Below are 15,632 nucleotides of genomic sequence, written 5' to 3' on the forward strand. Positions count from 1 at the left end.
GTGAGTGAATACATGAGTGTCTAAGAGGGTGTCTGAATGGGTGAGTGCTTGGGTGTATGAGTGTCTGAGTGGATATGTGAGTGAGTGCATGAATCTCCCAGGGGGTCTATGACTGGCAGCATGAGTGTCTGAGTGGTTCTGTCAGTGGGTGCATGGGTCTGTGAGTGCAACTGTGAATGAGTACATGAGTCTCTGAGTGTATAACTAACTGGGTGCATAAGTCTCTAAGTGGGTCTATGAGTGGCTGGGTGAGTGACTGTATGGGTGTATTGAGTGTCTCAATGGATCTGTGACTGAGAGCATAAGTTTCTGAGTGGGTAAATGAATGGATGCATGCATGAGTGGCCGAGAGGGTCTGTGACTGGTAATATTGAGAAACAGAAGTGCTGCTGCCAGGTTTGGTTATGGAGTGCGGGCAATGCTGACAGAAACTGCCACTGACAAAGCAAATAGAATGGAAGTAGTTGAACGCCAAAGATCTATGCCTGAGGAGATAAATAAATCTCATCAACAACGTGTTGCTGGCAGTCAAGATGAATACTTCAATGTTATCTGTACAAGACGTCCATGACCACCTAGCTTTGTATGTCAAGATACCAGACAGCTGGAGGTGTAAGAACTATGCCTTTGAATTCCTTGAGGCCATCAAGAGCGTGAAACACTGTGAAGCTATGGCAGAACTTCGGCAAGCTTTGTATCACACATTGGTAATTGATAAGAGCACAGATATTTCTGTTACAAAAATGCTCATCCTGTACTTCAAGTTCCGACCTGTAACATCAACAGAGCACAAAACACAGTTTGGGGGCATAGTGATGCTGACTAGTTGTAATGCTGAGGCTATCACTACTGCTGTGAAAGACTTCTACACAGCCAATGAACTGGACCTTATGAAAATGGTCATGTTCACATCCGATGGTGCGTCTGTGATGCTGGGTAAGAATAATGGTGTTGCTACTCGCCTTAAACAATCCATTCCTCATCTAGTTGAGCAGCATTGTGTCGCCCATCGAGAAGATTTGGGAGTTGATGATGCCTGGAAGAGGGTTCCAATGATTAAATAGATGGAGACATTATTGAGGACTGTCTACACTGTGTTCTCCAGATCTCCTGCAAGGAAGTCCAAGCTGGATGAAATTGCATCGGTCACTGAATGTGAAGTGGTCTCTTTTCGACCACTGAATGAAGTCCGGTGGCTTTCAAGGCATTTTGCTGTTGGTGCACTAATTCATAATTACGAGGCTGTTCTTAAGTACTGTGAGCATGAGAAAGTTGAGGAGAATGATCCAGTTGCTAACTATTGTTACAAAAAGCTATCAAACTCCCACTACCATATTTCACTTACAGTACTTAATTACATTCTGGGCGAATTTGCATCTTTGTGCAAACTATTCCAAAAAAGTTCTTTGACTACTGTTGAAGCTGTACAGTATGCAAGAGCAAAGATTGGTCAAGTTAAGCAACAGTATTTGGGGGACACTGTCTTTTGGAGCAGCATTGTAAGAGATCTGATGGTGTTGTACAAGGAAAGGCAAGAGTTTGACAGTGGGCCTATTTTGTCTTTTGTTTCCCTTCTTTGTGAGCACATGCAAAAAAGGTTCCCTGAAGATGAGCTGAAAGAATGGGCAAGTTTTGAAATCCAGGCAATAGCAACACAATCACATTTTGATTTTGGGACTGAGAATATACAAAGACTTGTTGAAAAGTATAAAAATGTCTTGGTCCTGGGTGACTGTGAAACACCAGAAGATGTTGTTCGACAATACAGAGACAATAAATATGTGGTGGCAGAACATATAAAGGGTGGGTTATTTACCACATTTCAAGACATGGTGAATTTCACTGTACGCAATGCTGCTCAGTATAGTGTGGTGTCTCAACTTGTTGATGTCTGCGCAACGTTTCAAGCATCTATTGCAGATTGTGAATGAGGATTCAGCCTCATGAATACTATCAAGTGTAAATTGAGGAATAGACTAGAGCAGAAGCATTTGGATATGCTGATGAGGACAAAGGCCTACCTCCTGATTGGGAAAGTTGACCTAGATAGAGTTTATCAGCACTGGAAAAATGGCAAGGATCCCCGCGAGAAGCAACCCTGTCACCCATCTAGTGATGCCACTTGACGTGTCTGAACGGCCCTCTCTCTTATTGTGTATATGTGATATTGTATAGGCTCTCAACATTTCCCCACACAATGAACAGTGCTCCATTTAAGAATATTTATTAAAATCTTATGATGGTACCACCGTTGAAGTCTTGTGCTTTTCTAAACTTGAAGTGCACTTGCCTGTGTAACCAATTCATGTCATGTCATTGCGTGTTTATCCAATTTGCAAACTGCCCTTAAGACCCTTATTGTGGCGCTGTATGTGTGAAAATGCACCATCTTTTCACTTTTTAAAGTAAACGTTTTGAGTGACATTTGGCGCCGCACACACGCGCGGTCTGGTACCTGGCACACATAGCCATGGTTGCAGCGCACAGAGACCCTCCACTGCCGCACAAAGAGGAAAAAAATTAGAGGGAACATTGGTCCTGGGGTTATATGCTTCTACTTATAAACTTACAGATTGCATTACAACAAGTGGCATGCACTGGAGATTGATACATGTGATCTTCTATGCAAAATTACACATTAACACTAACAAACCAACGTCTCTGATACTTTGAGGATTGCATGAAAGTAGATAGACAGCACAATATCAAAAGCACAGTTGAGAGTGTATTGTGACAGTTATTGAAGTGTGACTTACCAGACTCCACTCCCCCAGGTATTCCTGTTATGCCCTCAGTATGCAGGATGGCCAAGACCCTCTCCTCCCAGGGAAAGAGTTGTAATGGTCCGCTGGGAGGGCCACTGCCAGCCCTCTGGGCCTCCAGGTGGTGCTTGGAGACCAGGGTACACACCTTCAACCTCCTCCTAATTTCCTGCTGTGTGCGCAAGGTGGTACCTACAGCATTCAGTCTGTTAGCCATCCTGCTCCACAATTCCATTTTCCTACTGAGAAGAGTATGTTGGACTTAGGCTCCAAAAATGAGTGGCTCTACTTTAATGATATCGGCCACTGTGACTGACAACTCAGCCTCTGTGTAACAGGGATTTTATAAAATAAAGCGGTTGACAAATGAAACAAGCATTGGCATAGCCAATAGGTCTCGCCTTTGGGACCTTATAAGTGCATAACTAAATACTTATAAGGTCCCAAAAGCGAGACCTATTGGCTATGCCAAGCGGCCGTGCGGCCGCGAAAGTGAAAGTGATCGCGATCACGCTCAAACATCAAAGCGGCCGTGCGGCCGCTAAAGTGAAAGTAATTACGGTAAAGCGCGGCGCGCGCGCCCGCGCACATGCACTGTAGCTCTAGGCTGGCCTGGTAGCACTTTTTGGAGCCCTGTCAATAAGTCTCGCCAGACCAGCGCATGTGCTGGGTCAGGCGAGACCTAAAAAACAAGGGATATTAGGGAATGGGCTGAAACAAAAAAGGTTCGGAGAGTGTTAAATGGGATAGGGAAAAAGGGCTGCCTTAGCTCCACAAAAAAGTGGTTTCTCTGTCTTGCTGTGCTGCAGTGACGAGGCAAATGATCATGGTCTGGGATGCGGTGTGTTTTACAGTGTGCATGACTTGTAATACAGCAGGTGGAAAAACGTGGGTGCTGCGGTCTTCTAGAGACCGCGACCACGGCGGTCGGACAGCCGAACTCGTACCAGGCCCTTAGACTTGCCCTTAACTTGTGTTTTGGTACTATCCCCCTTCGTAGGAAGCCTGAGAGGAGCTACGTCCTCATTCTGGTGTCAGGAAACCTTGATTCTTTTTGACAGGTAAAGACAGCATTTTACGTTTTTTGCTTTTCCTCACAGGATGGGCCTATAAAGACCCATCCTGTTTCCGGTCCAGGGAAGACATGGCTTGGCAGTTTGGGCTGGGCTGGAATGTTCCCATGAGGCACAGGGTCAGACTGATTTGCATATGGCCATGTCTGAACTGGGGTGGCCGAGTGAGCTAAAGAATGAGGATGGATTAAACCCAGATCAGTTGACTGGGGGTGAGTACTTGCAATGTTCAACACTCCATCCATCATCCCCTTTGGTTTTGCTTTGTTCACCCTAAGTTGGCAGGATATGCCCAGACGTGGGTCCCTTGCTCACTTTGCCACTGGATTCAAGCTAGCCTGGCTGATGACGGATGATTAGCCAGAAACCGATCCCAGGATGCTTTTTTTCTGGTCCAGGGAAGACATGGCTTGGCAGTTCGGGCTGGACTGTTCCCATGAGGCACAGGATCAGACTGATTTGCATATGGCCATGTCTAAACTGGGGTGGCCGAGTGAGCTAAAGAATGATGATGGATTAAACCCAGATCAGTTGACGGGGGGTGAGTGCTTGCAATGTTCAACACTCCGTCCATCATCCCCTTTGGTTTTGCTTTGTTCGCCCTAAGCTGGCAGGGTATGCCCAGACGTGGGTCCCTTGCTCACTTTTCCACTGGATTCAAGCTAGCCTGGCTGATGACGGCTGATTAGCCAGAAACCGGTCCCGGGATGCTTGTTTCCGGTCCAGGAAAGACATGGCTTGGCAGTTCGGGCTGGACTGTTCCCATGAGGCACAGGGTCAGACTGATTTGCATATGGCCATGTCTGAACTGGGGTGGCCGAGTGAGCTAAAGAATGATGATGGATTAAACCCAGATCAGATGACTGGGGGTGAGTGCTTGCAATGTTCAACACTCCGTCCATCATCCCCTTTGGTTTTGCTTTGTTCGCCCTATAAAGTCTTGGACATCATGTCCTCATAGAATTTTCAATATATTTTTACATCTGTTCCATAGAGGCCGCAACATCCTGTGCAACTGAAAAATGAATAAAATCATTCAAGTCATTTTTAAATGCTTCCCCATCATCATTTTCCTCATTGAGCAGAGTGGAGCTGTCTATTTCCATTTTCTTGAAAAAGAATAAAATAATACAAGCAGAAAACGGCATTTAAGGCAACACCAGTGAGGGCGGAGAAAAGAGCCTAACCTCCTTCACGCCCCTCACCCCAGGGCAAGTACTTGCCAAGCAGTTTATAGAAAGATCTGGGGAAAGGTTGAGAAATAGGCCTCACCTCTCCGGTGACACTGTGTTGGCAGGATAATGAACAAAGTCAAAGGAAGGAGCAGGAAGCAAAGCGCGGTTGTCTGAACTGACCGCTTGTATTGCGGAGTCTCAGAAATTAAACAACTCAGTCACAGCACCAAAGCAAGGGTCCAAATATAGTGGACGATGGAGTCAGTGTGAAGAGAAGCACAGCACCGAGCGTGTGGTGAAGGGAACAGAAACAAAAAGCGCAAGGTGCTCAACAGTACGGCACAGCACCAACAATGCAAACAATAAAACAAGCAGGCATATCAGTAATAAAATAGTGTTAAAACTATAATAACCATAATATTGAGGAAGGTACTTATCTTGACTGCGAGCAGCAAGAAAAGAGAGCTGTTCACAGTCAAGCAATGCATTATAGATATTACTGTGATACTATTAGTTATGGTGATCATCACATTTTTTATTCCCATTGGTTAGCCTGTTGCTAAGCCTTTTGGGCTTTGTAGTCTCAACGTTTTTTGACTACTGCAATAAAAAATATAAAGCGAGATCAGATAGCATAAAAGGAGCCTCCGGTCTTGACATCAAGTTGTCTTTGGATAAGGATGTGGTCTTTCTTGTTTGAAATAAATTATCATCAAATAACTGAGTAGGTGAAGGAAGCAGTTTCATTTTTAATTCTCATTAAGTAAGCCATAATCCTGTCTTCTATGCAAAAAGCAATTGCTGCTTCTTTTCTCTTGTGCACATGCACATTTGTGATTCTAGTCCAATGTAAACAGCAGTTCTAAGATGAATATTCCTCAGATGTTGCGACCCCAATTGAGCAAGGAGGGAAATTACTCATGAAGCACTGGAATAATCATGAAAATGAACACCAACTCAGAGCATGTTCCTACTGCAAATGGTCTTTAGCCGATCAAGTTCTGACAAACAGTGCTGCGACTGCTGTGATATGTGTAATTAGGTGCACCCTGCGGTATATTATGAGGATATTGCATGTCACTGAGGAGTTCTGTATAGAATAACGAGGCTGAAAGCTAATTGCCTTCATGAGATCACAGAACTCCAAGATGGCTGGCAATATCCTTTCATTATACGCCAGAGGGTATTTTATTCTCTATTACATATTGTCATACCATCACCTTTCCCACAAACCGCTTAAATCCCTGGTGTAGTCTCTTTTTCATGTTCATTGCAGACTAGACAAATAAAAGCAGAATCACTACTGTGAAATTAATTACTCCAAAAATCAGTAAGTAATTTTTGCAAAAGTAAATTAGAAATTAGAAATAGTTTAATGTAAGTCAGGTTAAAACTGCTGTCGCTTAGATTGTGAAGAAAAATGCAGAGATTCTATCTCACCTGCAATGACTATGGAGTGGAAAGAAATTAACACTTTTCCATAAATATTTCCTTTCTGCTGATTACTTTTACTTTTTAGAAAAATATATCAGAAGAAGGAAAAGTTAGTTGCCAGTTTAAACTGCAGCTGCAATAATATACCATGAACTGCCTTTCTGGCTGCTGGCAGAAGGCATTGAAACGTTAGAATTCTTCAACTGTAATAAACTATTACAGTCAAGTATCTATAGTCATTTCTAGAAAAGTCACAAGTCACCGGTAATGAAGAAATTAGAGACAGGCTTTTATACAGTGATTGCAGGCTTCCATGTATCATATAGTTATTATTAGAGAATTTCCTGAAGTTCCAGTCATAGTTCCCCTCCAGATGTGACCTGGAAGAGGAAAAAAGTACATCAGTAAAGTAGAGAAAGTACAAAGGGCCCACTGAGACAGAGAAAAGACAGACACAAAAGGACTTCCATTTCCTATCCCCATGAATGAACCTAGAAGCAGAAAGGGAAGAAGAGGAACAGGAAGGGGTGTGGGCAGAGAGGGGAAGGAGAGAGAAAAGCACAGACTCCAAAAAGAGGGGGCCATTAGATAAAGAAGATGGGACAGAACCTGAAGATGGAACCCCTTTTGGAGCCGGCTGGACGAACGGAGGCTGTGTACAGATCCTTTATGCCTTCTGACAGCGGTCCAGACTGGAGAGGTGCCCGGCCTCACAAAGCTCCCAAAGGAGCGTGGCTTACTCAAGTGGCTGTCCGTTACATGTTTGGCGGTGGTGGGGAGGGATCAAGAGGTAGGGAGGACATTTGAAACCTGGCAAAAAATGCCCCACTTGCAAGGGATAAATTACCCAAGGATGGTGAGTGTTTGTTTTATATTGTGTTGGTTTGCTTCTCGGGACTCTGAAACTTCCTTGAGGATAAAAGGGAATGGTAAGGAAAGCAAAGAGAACGACTTATAGTTGCCCCAAAAAGTGATTTTTTTCCTTTCCTTAGATAAATATTTGTTAGATTTTGTGTTTAAATTTTTTAATTTCCCACTATTTAAAATAGGTTTTCAGTTTGGTGACCAGGATAAATAAATAAAGAGAGACAGGACCTAGCTTAATAAAATGAAAGAACCATAGGAAAAGGAACAAAGACAATATTACAAGGAATCTATACGAGACCATCTTACAAACCATAACCAGTTGAGACCAGCTGATGTCATCAATCGGTCAACGAATCTACTGAGGCAAGGGGTTATCAAGAAAGAGCAATAAACTAAGCAGCAACATTTCTGAGAGAAAATCAGAAGGAAGTTGTGATAGAGAGGCCAGTGAGAGACTAAGAAAGAACTAGATACAGTCATTAAAGTATCATTGCGGTTCTCCGGTCTGACAACACTCACAACTGTGGACAAAAAACAACCAGGAAATTGTCATACCTATGGGACAAATATCATAGACTATGTCTACCTAACTGGTGTTTTACTATCTTCACGAAACCGGAAATAAAAGAGAGACAAAGCCCAAGTCACAATTGAATCAGTTTTTTTCTTAAAGTGCTAAAACCATAACAACACCTACATAAGGACTCTTTCTCTCTCTCAAGGTCTCAATCTATCTCTCTTCTGAAACCCCAGCTGTGCCTGCTTCAAATACCCTCGGGGAGCTACAGAAAGTAACATAGGAACCAGCAGCAGCCATTGCCTTTGAAAACCGGCCTCCAGTAGCTCCATCTCTCTGGTAAAATGTCAGCCAGGACACATGGCCACTTCCATTCATGAGGCACCAGAGGTGAGTAATAGCCCTGACATGTGCTGTTTCACCATGACCATGTAATACATGTGGAACTCACCACATGTACTGTGAACAAACTGTTCTGAACTATGTTAAAGTGGGGCAAAATCTTGGTGGCTTATGTGAAGTCTGAAGAAGTAGATGTTATTCGATCACATTGTCTCCAATTTCATTACTTATGTTTGATTAGTTCAGATCCTTAATAGACAGAGCGATTACATCACTTGTTCTGACACTTTGGATACAACACCCGCAGTTGGTATCACCATGATAACATCTGAGTGTGCCATATATTTTAGCATCCCAATAACGGTCTTGGTGCATGAATCAACTGCCATTTTAAGGTAACATCTGGAAGCTGATGATGCTAAATTTGTCTTAAAGCTCCTGCTGAATGTAAATCATACCAGAATGGCATAGCTATAATGCCAGACCCTCCCTGTCATTTACATTAATTCTAAAGTTGGTTTTATTCTTTATGTGACTTACCCTCCCATCTCTGACCATGACATAGTTTTTAATGGCATGTTCTGTAACTTCAGTACGCATATATGGCACACAATGAGCTACAAATTGATTACCATGGTCATTCATTCTTACATAGAGTAAAGCAATCATCCATGTACCAGTACCTATAGGATTCATCATTTTCCAAGCTTTAACAAGGCAAGCCAAACAGAACCTTAGAAATTTACTGAAAAAATCAAAGGTTAAAGGAACATTACAGTTAAATGAAATTGTCAGTTAAAACATACTGTTTTAAATTAACAAAACAACTGAAATTCCCCACTCATAGTTATCTCAAGTAACTATAACTCGAGCCCTTGCCATGGACCACTCACTACCTCCCATATTACATCACTCGTGACAGGTTCAATGACATTATTGATAACATGACTGCAATATCATAGGCAACGGGTCACCCACCTATTGTAAAAAGAGGTTCTGGAGCTGGGGTCCCCATTGCCTGAGAAGGCTCAGGGAGGTGGCCAAGAACATCCTCTCCCCTTTTATGAAATATTAAATACGGCCCGGGAAATGCGGTCAATGGGGACCACGAAGGCTTGGGGAGGGGGCCCTATGGTCTCCCTCCCCCTGAGGTACATGGAGGAGGTGGGATTAGGCCCCACTGTCGCATATAATGACAGCACCTTTTATGATTTATGGACTACTTGGTATGATTCCTGAGAGGGTCAGGAGTGTTCTGTTCTGGGTGTATAACCACATTTTCCTCTCTGAGTGAGTATGAGGGCAAGTGAGACACTATAGCTACTCGATCCCCAGGCACATGGGTACTCAGCTGGTAGGATGACTCAGTCCCTGCCCACTAAGATTCCATGATCCCAAGCTTGTTTCTGTGACTCTGCAGAATCCCTGCAACGGGATAACCCAGAGACCGTATGCAGCATGGGTCTGAGGCCCTGTGGCTCACCTCTTGCCAAAGGCTGTGCGCAGTGTGGGGTTGGCCGCCTCTGGGTGGGTTTGTTCAAACCCTGCTGCGCACGGCCAAAGGCAGTGCTCGGCAGGGGGTTGGCTTAACGTATGGTAATAAAATATTATAATACATCACTTTGGTTAAAAAAAATCAAAGGTTAAAACAACATTGAAGTTAGGTGAAATCTTTAGTAACAACATAACTTTTTAAACTCTAAAAACCACAGAATTTCACCAGTTATAATTTGAGTTATTTCAAATAACTATAACTTGCACCTTCGCCATGCACTTCTAATTACACCACATATTACAGCACTCATGACAGCTTCTATGACATCATTGATAATATCACTGCAAAATGTCCAATTAAATTATTGGTGAGAAAACTTTGCATGGTGGGGCGCGAGTTATAGTTATAGTAGGGCATGCATTATAGTTAATTGTGGCATATATATATATATATATATATATATATAGGTTGAGGCACGGGCTGAGGAAAAGGTTAGACGATCGTCGAAAGGTTGAGAGATCTTATCAAGGATCAGTAGACTGAGGACTGATAAAGAATACACTCTGACTATGAAGATATACTTTAGCTGTGCAACAAGTATACATGAATAATTAAGGAACCTATACTTGGGAAACGGAGACTCTACTAATGGGAGAACCTTTTCCAAAATACAAGGCAAGAAGTGAGATTAGCTACTTAACTGAGCCCTGAAGAAGCGCAGTGTGCGCGAAACACGTGTTGGCTTTACTGTGATACTTGTATGTAAATCTGAACATAAAGGAAAAAGAAGGCATCACTGTGATTCTTATATGTACATTTCTACAAAGAAAATAAGAATAAACATCAGAAGATGAATACATAAGAAGACTCATATATTGTTTCTTTGCTTGTAATATGAAACGATCTCAGATTTGTTTGTGTTGAATATATAATTGCACTGGTGGGGACCAGTGTCTGAGATTGGTGGCGCCGGGCAATGTTACCTGTAACCCAAGTTGTACTAGAATATATTTATATATATAAAAACACGAAGGAGAGTGATTTCAAAGCTGCTGCACAAAAACCTATGGCTAGATTCAAGGCGAGGGGATGTGGCATATATATATATAAAAGGCCTTAAATTGTAAAACTGAATATGTGTCCTTGCAGACTGAGATATATCGGCAGTACCATCTTGCAAGGACATAAGCGAATACTCCAACACATACGGGCCATCAAAAATCATGACCAGGCCTATCCTGTGGCCCATCATTTTCATGAGCAACATGATGGTGATCCAAAGGGTCTTAAATATTTCCTATTGGATTCAGTCCCCAAAAACAAGCGAAGGGGTAACAGGGAAAGGACCCTATGTGTCTTGGAAATTAATTATATTCTAAATCTAGATACCAAACAACCCAACGGGTTAAACAGCTCTGATGAATTACATGCCAGTTTGTAACAATAAATATGGTCCATCAGCATAAGTACCAAATGAGCAATAAGAAGGACTTTTAGAAGTACATCTTGTAATGTTCAAAGTAAAATCATAATAATAAACACAAGTGAGAAACTGCGATAGTCGCAAGAAATAGCCTCTGCAACAAATATATTGGCAATTCAAACCAATTTAAAGTTACCATTAATTTTAAGACCAATCGACCTACCGAATTCTCCCTTTCCAAGTGAATTGTTTTGAATCACTTTTTTTCTGATTAATTTTAGGCACTTAGCACCTTTTTTTACAAGCACTTTATTTTTGCACATTAATGGGCGATGAGTACACAACATATACAACAAAAAATATTTAAAAAATCTTTTAGCAAGTGAAGACACAAGACTTCATTTTGAGTTCAGTTCCAGAAATAGTTGGTTAGATTACCAACTTATTGAATAAACAATATCCTTCAATGTACCAGTATTGGTAATCTGATATATGTAAATGATTAAAACCCAATAATTTAAACGGATCAGCCTATACTCTACATAAACACTATTATAGTAAGCAAAAGAGCATTTGGGCAGATGAATTGGTTTTGGATTTATCCTATTATATAAATTTCGTGCATTTATTTATTACATTTTATTAAATGATGCAATGTATTTAATCAACATATGATATTGTTTTTACTACTTTTATGGTTGTATTTTAAACAGGAATTGTGTAGTATTTGTATATATTTATTTATTTATTTATTTATTTAATTGCAAATTTGCACACAATGACTTGCACCTTATAAGTATCCACAGAATATATTTTGAAACTGAGTTTAAATTATTTAAATTTTGACGACAACAAATACCAGTTCTATGTTGATGTCTTCTACTTGCTTTTAAATGTTGGTATGAACACCTTAAAGAAATCAAATCAGGTGGTGTTTGCACACGAAACACAACCACAACAAATAAAGTTAATGAATTATCTCACGACAAAAAGTACTGGGAGGAAAAAAAAGAGAAAAAAATGATGGAGGAAAAAACAAGCTTTAAAAAAAAGTTTATTACCTATAAAAAGCATTCCCATTGGTAAATGCGCGTCATGTGATCAAGTCCCCAGGGAGGGACGAAACGCGTAATGGCTGCCGTTCCTGTTTGTGTAACCATGAAATAAACTGAGCGGTATTTCAAAAGGATTTTTGTGGTCCGTGCTCTTTGTATCCAGCATCCAGTATCCAAAAGGAAGGAAATGTGGTGAAAGAGTATTGAAGCGATATATATTACCTACTGGCGGTCGCCAGTAGGTAGTTATAGTTAGGACCCTGTTTCCATAGGAAAACCGCATCATTCTATTTGGAATAACTTTGGCGCCGGTCGACGAATCCTCGCGAAATTTTCAAAACTAATGGGGCGCTACGCTCCGCTCCTACCCTGAAAGTCTCGGGGGGATTAGTCAAGCGGGGGCTGAGAAAAAAGGGGGGTCCCAAAACGCGTTTTTCCCATGCATTTTTCCATAGGACCTTTAGACACAGCTACAGCCCGAACGGCTGAACAGAGTTACTTGAAATTTGGCAGAGAGGTAGTCTACAGGTCAAGGAAGTGCCTTTTGTAGGTCTGGTGTAAATCTGTTCAGTAGTTCCTGAGAAAATAGCATTTAAATCAATATATATATCTGTGGCAGCTTAAGGTCCGCTTACCGTGCGCTTACGGTAAGCTTACCGTACGCGTACGGTGCCGTGCGCGAGCGCGATTCTGATTGGCTGTTAGATCTTAGTAAACATTCGAATCGGTCGAAACCAGGAAGCGGCGGCTGCCATTTTCTCTCTCGCACTCTGAGGGGGGGAGGAAACCGGAACATTTAATAGTTTACCTTTCACAACGAAGCGCATAATATGTCCTCCGTGTGTGGACGGTGCGCGAAGCGCATCGTGTGTACATGGCCCATCCAGCGTAACGTGGGCACGCGGTGCGCGTAGCGCACCGCGTGCCCACCGTGCGTGCACGGCACTAACTGCGTAAAGTGGGCGCGCAGCGCACCGCGTGCTCACTGTGCGCGCACGGTGCGCGAAGCGCACCGTGCGCGCACGGAACGAACTGCGTTAAGTGGGCGCGCACGCCACGAACGGCGTAAAGTAACTTAGCATTTAAAAAACCGTACAAATTCACTGAAAATACCATAGGTTTCACACACGTTATAGTTAGGAATTAGCATTTAAAAAACCTTGCAAATTCACTGAAAAAACCATAGGTTTCACACATGTTATAGTTAGCTGGACATTTTACTCATAAAAAACCAATGAAATTCCCCCGTTATAGTTAGTGCAGGCAACTATAACTCACGCGACCGCAATCCTCTGCTGATGCTAATACTGTATTTAGACACTTATTTGCCCATGTCTTCTTCCATTAAATTTTAGCTATACATATATTTCAAATATTTTTTTTTCATAAAGACACATATGTCATCAGCAGAGGATTGCGGTCGCGTGAGTTATAGTTGCCTGCACTAACTATAACGGGGGAATTTCATTGGTTTTTTATGAGTAAAATGTCCAGCTAACTATAACATGTGTGAAACCTATGGTTTTTTCAGTGAATATATATATATATATATTATCTACTGGCGGTCGCCAGTAGATAGTTATAGTTAGGACCGTGTTTCCATAGGAAATCTCAAAATTCTATTTTGAATAACTTTGGCGCCGGTTGACGAATCCTCGCGAAATTTTCAAAACTAATGGGGCGCTCCGCTCAGCTCCTACCCTGAAAGTCTCGGGGGGATTCGTCAAGCGGGGGCCGAGAAAAAAGGGGTCCCAAAACACGTTTTCCCCATGCATTTTCCCATAGGACCTTTAGTCGAAGGTACAGCCCGAACGGCTGAACAGAATTACTTGAAATTTGGCAAAGAGGTAGTCCTCAGGTCAGGGATGTGCCTTTTGTATATATGGAGTCAATCCGTTCAGTAGTTCCTGAGAAAATCAAAAGTAAAATCATATATATATCTGGGCGGAGCCTAAACACACATCTCATTGTGAGATCTGATTGGCTGTCAGCACTTCATCCAAGAAGTGTTGGCAGCCATCTTAGGACCAATATACATGATAGCACCTCATTAAAAAGCATTGCAGTTAATAGAAGGTTTTAAGACTTTAGTTACATTATAAATCATTTGTTGATGGTACCATACTCATATTAGGAATTGTGGTATGTTCTAAGGTGATTTTACCATGTGAAAAAGCCTTCTGCTGGGATATCATGAATCATGTTTGAGAGAAAACTATTTTCACATGCTTTTCCCACAGAGGTTTGGAAGGTGATCTATAAGCTAAACTGAGAGCATATTTTCTGTAAATTCACATTATCTTTCTCAGTCATGTGAGAATGAAGTCTGACATTCTCAGTAAAACATGTACATCCAACAAGGGCAGAGACTGTCAGTTGATTCCTTTGTGTTCTACTGCAGCTTCCCAGAGTGTTCCAAAGAACAACTAGAGCGCTAACAGTCTTACTTATGACAAAGTTATGGCACACCTGAAGCCATCTTGATTGGAATAAAGTGGTAACATTTAAAACATTTAATTTAAAAAGGAACAAAATGAGAGGGTTCATTTTGCCATAGAATGTATGATTAGTGCTGCAGAAAGAAAAATTAGGGCACATTTTGAGTGACTTCTCAAATCCTCTTCTATTTCATTAAAGAATTCTGACATGCAGACTGAAACATGCACTTTCAATACCAGCAGCAGACTTCCCTGGGGAGCAGTAGCTTTACTACAGTGATCTAATGAGCAACTAGAGTACTACATTTCTGAATTTATGGCAAATGTGTGACACATCTGAATGAATTCTTCATTGAATCAAAGTAAAAAACTGACAGTATGCCTACTGAGGAGACTGCAGTAAATGAGGAAATTAGGAATCTTCATAACAAGGTTCCCAAGATGGCCACCAGAGACAAAAGAGCCCAAATGTAGCACAAATATCACCGAGATGTAGCCCAAGTATAGCCCAATGACAGAAATCCCAGAGTGTTTTAAAGAACAACTAGAGCGCTAACAGTCTTACTTATGACAAAGGTATGGCACACCTGAAGCCATCTTGATTGGAATAAAGTGGTAACATTTAAAACATTTAATTTGCAAAGGAACAAAATGAGGGGGTTCATTTTGCCAAAGAAATTATGATTAGTGCTGCAGAAAGAAAACTTAGGGCACATTTTGACTTCTCAAATCCTCTTCTATTTCATTTAAAAGTTCTGACATGCAGACTGAAACATGCACTTTCAATACCAGCAGCAGACTTCCCTGGTGAGCAGTAGCTTTGCTACAGTGATCTAATGAGGAACTAGAGTGCTACCATTCAGAATTTATGGCAAATGTGTCACATCTGAATGCCTTCTTGATGGAACCAAAGTAAACAAGCATTGAAAATGCAATAGGTCTCGCCCTCGTTTAAGTTAAAGCAATTCTGTTTATAATTAGGTGGCTTTTTAGCTTTGCTTTTATTAGTGTTTTTCAAAATTTCATATACATACCATGCATATGTATGCAT

The 15,632-nt window shown here is 41.6% G+C and overlaps 1 pseudogene; it reads left to right on the top strand.

Moving 5' to 3' along the window:
- The first annotated feature begins 418 nt into the window (after nucleotides 1–418).
- Nucleotides 419–2,126, top strand: LOC146799409 (E3 SUMO-protein ligase KIAA1586-like; annotated as a pseudogene).
- Nucleotides 2,127–15,632: the final 13,506 nt, after the last annotated feature.

This window comes from Triturus cristatus, chromosome 9 (assembly GCF_964204655.1).
Source record: "Triturus cristatus chromosome 9, aTriCri1.1, whole genome shotgun sequence".
NCBI lineage: Eukaryota > Metazoa > Chordata > Amphibia > Caudata > Salamandridae > Triturus > Triturus cristatus.